This window comes from Panthera onca, chromosome A1 (genome assembly GCF_046562875.1).
Source record: "Panthera onca isolate mPanOnc1 chromosome A1, mPanOnc1 haplotype 2, whole genome shotgun sequence".
NCBI lineage: Eukaryota > Metazoa > Chordata > Mammalia > Carnivora > Felidae > Panthera > Panthera onca.
In genome coordinates this window covers 204,036,830-204,041,538 of record NC_138339.1, presented here as the reverse complement: position 1 = coordinate 204,041,538, position 4,709 = coordinate 204,036,830, and positions in this window count along the sequence as shown.

The following is a 4,709-nucleotide window of genomic DNA, read 5'->3' as shown; positions in this document are numbered from 1 at the left end:
CCCAGTTTGAGTCCGAAGGCCAGCAGCCTACAGTAGATCCAAGAAGAACTGCTGTCCTACCTCAAAATCTGAAAAGCAGAATTCTCTCTTAATTGAGGGGGAAGGTCAAGCTGTTGTTTTATTCAGGCCTTCAACTGATTGGATGAGTCCTGCCCACATTATAAAGGGCAACCTACTTTACTCAGTCTATCAATTTAAATGTTAATCCCATCAAAAAACATCTTCACAGAAACATCCAGAATAATGTTTAACCAAATATCTGGGTACAACATGGCATAGTCAAGTTGATACATAAAACTAACCAATACACTTGTAAATCTCGTCTTTAATGGTAGATCCAGGTTGTGTGAGGTTTAAATCTATACAATTGTTGGGAACCCTCGTTAAGAAAAATAATGCAGGGGTGCCTGGGTGGCCCAGTTAAGTGTACAAGTCTTGATTTTGGCTTAGGTCATGATCTCGCAGTTTGTGGGATTGAGCCCTGCATTGGGCTCTGCACTGGCTGCATGGAGCCTACCTGCTTGAGATTCTCTCTCTCCCTTTCCCTCTGCCCTTCTTCTGCTCTCTCTCAAAATAAATAACAAATAAACTTAAAAAAAAAAAAGAAAAATAGTGCAGCATTAGGCATGAAGTTGAATGTTTATTTCAAATGGGAAATAAATCTCAACAAATTACAATTTAAAAAAATAATACCACAAACATCACAAAATTCAGAAAATGTCATTATTCTTAGGAGCTGCCTGATCTCTGTAATACATTTCCCCCATCACTTTTTAGCTGTATACTCATTGGTATTTTTTTTTAACTTTTTTCTAATGTTCATTTATTTTTGAGAGAGAGAGAGAGATTGTGGGTGGGAGGCAGAGAGAGAGAGAGAGAGAGAAGAGAGAGAAAATACCAAGCAGGCCCTGCCCTGCACTGTTAGTGTAGAGCCACACAAGGGACTTGATCCCACAAACTGCGAGATCATAACCTGAGCTGAAATCAAGAGTTAGACGCTTAACAAACTGAGCCACCCAGGCATCCCTCTAACTGGCATTTCTTACAGAACAATGATTTCGTTACATCATTTTCAATAGAAAATTCAATCTTTCATTTTTTTCATTGGTGCATGAAAATTGTGTTAGTATTGAACACTTTAAAATTTTTGGTTGATTTCAATTGGGAATGTGTGAATTTTTAAAACTGTTGACAAATTTTGAAAACCTCTCTCAAATTCACTCTTATGTGAATTGTAGGATTTCAGAACATTTCAAGTTTTCTTATGTGGTGATTAATTTTATATACTCTTGAATTGGTGATATGCATTAGTTGGTTTGTTGTCAATATCTGTATTGTGGTGTATCTGTAATGTTGAATCATGAGTTCTTTATTACTTTGTCAATAGCAATATATTATGTCAAATCAGCCAGAAATTTAAATCCTTTTCCAATGTGTTAATGATTCACTACGTTTCATTAATTTATCAAGTAAGGCCTATTTATTACCTCTGTTTGCATTTATCTTTTCCTCTTCCTGAATAATGCTTTGGGTATGATCTTTTGTTTTTTGTTAGAAGTCACTTTTCAATGTTAGAATAATACAATCTGTTGATTTCATTAATAGCTGTCACTTTCATCCCATTACTTTTTACTTAAATTAAAAACAATTAAAGGTGAAAAAAAGATGAAAAGTAGATATACTTTAAATAAGCCCAAATCAGGAGGTTTGTTAATCCTCACTTATTAAAATGTTCCAAAAATTTATTTCCAAGTTGCAAATGCTGACATTTTCCCAGTTGAGCGTTCTCTTAACAGGGTCTCACAAATGCTCATATCTAGACAGTAACATGAGAAAAATGCTATATAAGGTAAGTTTTAATGGAAAGAAATTGGAAGCTTTTTTTACCGATTACAATATCATGATTTTGCAAAGCTTGAAAAAACATGATTATATGAACACTTTGTTAGGTCTCCAGACCTTGGAAGGGATCAAAGAAGTGAGGAACCCTAAAAATTTGTTGACTTCATGTTAATCTGCCTTTGTGGAATGCCTTCTCTTATTCTCCATGTCAGTGGGCAACATCGTCCCAAACTATGTGGAGCGATTTCAGATACCTTCTTTCTCTTCATATCTAGTTATCAGGTTATGTTAATTCACTCATTCTAATGTGGGTTGCTGCAATGATCTTCATTTTGTTCCTACTGTCAAAGAAAAATCACAGTGGATGCTAACAAGGAAGACTTTATTCAAGACTATTGCAGTGTGAGGAGAGATTGAATTTAACTCTGCCAAAACAGAAGGCAGGAGAGTTTATAGGCAGTAAGGTAAGCTGGTGGAAAAGTACTGGAGGATGTGAGTAGGAGGTGGTCTGTGTGATTAGGCCATCTGTGTTTGCTAATTGTGGCCCACCAGGTTAGACTCCTACCCTCCCACAGAGATTGAGGGATAGGAGCACTATCTTTCTTTAGGATTACATTTCAAAGAGACGGCTCCTAGGCCCTTGAAAAAGACATACTCCCTTTGAAACTGACCAGAGGCTTGGAGAAATTTACATCTCAAAGGAGCAAAGAAATAATTTACAATTGCAAGTTTTCTAAAATAAATGCTCTAAGGGAGGTCAGGGGCCTAGTCAAGAAGAAATCTGTCTAAAGGTTAACCACACTGAGGGGAATGTTAAGGCCCTTTTCGTCATTACCTCCTCAATCCTGCCTGTAATATTAAGTCTATATTTCTTGGAATCCCATACAAGCTACTTTATGACAAAATTCTACCTGTATTTTAAATTATTCTTTGTCATCATGTTGATCAGAAATACTCTTTGTTCCTGCTATCCCTCTGCTTAGAATTACCATTCCTCCCTTTCCTTCTGGCCAAATTTGATTTGTTCTACAAAATTAAATTCAGTTATTGCATCAATCAGAATACATTAAGTAGATGTCACTTATAAACAACCCTGAATTTCAGGAGCTTAAGGCAACAAAGTACATTTCTAGTTTATGCTACATGTTCATTGAGTGGGTATGTTGGTGATATGTGGCTCTAATCAAATCTTTTGCTGGCTCTTAAAGTCTTTTAACACTTTCACATGACTTCTGCTTACATTTTCCTGGCACAAGCAGATCACATGGTTATGTTTTGCCTCAAAAGAGGTGGAAAGTACATTCCTACTTGGAAGGAGGAAAGTAGGAAGAAGGAAACCAGAATAATATGTAAATGGTGTTAAGGACTATCACAGGAAGTCATCAGTGATTATCCATGGACTAGGCTAATGGTTCTAATGCATGGTTACCTTTAAGAATGGTTCCTTTCGGGGGCGCCTGGGTGGCTCAGTCGGTTAAGCGTCTGACCTCGGCTCAGGTCATGATCTCACGGTCCGTGAGTTCGAGCCCCGCGTTGGACTCTGTGTTGACAGCTCAGAGCCTGGAGCCTGTTTCAGATTCTGTGTCTCCCTCTCTCTATGCCTCTCCCCCATTCATGCTCTGTCTCTCTGTCTCAAAAATAAAATAAACGTTAAAAAAAAAAAAAAAAAAAAAAAAAAAAAAAAAGAATGGTTCCTTTCTCTGAAGCTGATCTTTAAGTTCTATGTACCAGAATGACCATGCTAGTTGTAAAATAGCAAAAATACAAATATTTTTGTATCAGTAGTAAAATAGCCAGTGCCTTGACCTGCCAAGTCACTCCCTCTGTTCCCAGGCATCTTTGCCTTTTTCCCACATTTCTTCTATCTCTCTGCAATGAGAAATGAGAGTTGCAATGAGAGTTGAGAAAGGGTCCTTCAGAATCCTCCTCTATTTGTAGGTCTCCATTTTGATGGATTGGTGTCCATGTTCTAACAGTTAAATATTTTGAATATTGCCCAGCGTCTTTTGTAACAAACATTATTGTAATGTCTACATGTCTGTCTGTCTGTCTGTCTTATTAGATTTCAAATTTCTTGGGGCGCCTGGGTGGCTCAGTTGGTTAAGCATCTGACTCTTGATTTTGGCTCAGGTCATGATCTCACTGTGGTGAGAATGAGCCTTGAACCTGCTTAAGATTCTCTCTCCCTCACCCTCTGCCCCTCCCCCATTCACTTGCACGTACACGCTTTCTTCTTCCCTCCCTCTCTCTCTGTCTCTCAAAAAACGACAACTGATTTCAAATTTCCTGAAGATTGGAATTGTATCCTTCATTTCTGTATCCTTGATGCTTAGTAAAGTGCCTGAATATAGGAGTTGCTCAATAAATGATTATTGAATTGAATTAAAAGTGAATATCCATCTGAAACATCTCTTCAGAATTGAGGAATAAACAGCACAGGTTTGGAACATGAGTCTCTACAGATGAGAATGCATTTGTCAACACTAAAATTTGTCAACATTTTGGGGTAACTGAAGAAGACTGTGGAATCTCCACTTTGTGAGCCTTTATAAGAAGATGAAACCTTTATTTCTCTGAGATGGACTTACTTGTGGCCAGAAAATTGTCTGATAGGGACCCTTAAGATTTTTTCCAGGCCTATACAGAAGTGTAGAAAAAATTTTGTAACATTGAAATAATTTTGATTTCTTTTAAAAGCATATTTTGTGAAGCAATTGGGCCTAGAAACAAAAATGGATTCATTATAATCCATTCTGAATTGCTGTTGAGGTAAGGAAAAAACCCCAGAAGATAACATTAAATCATTGTGGGATTGCTCACAAGGACTACAGAGCTCTAAAACCCTTATGGGTTTATTGATGAAAGAC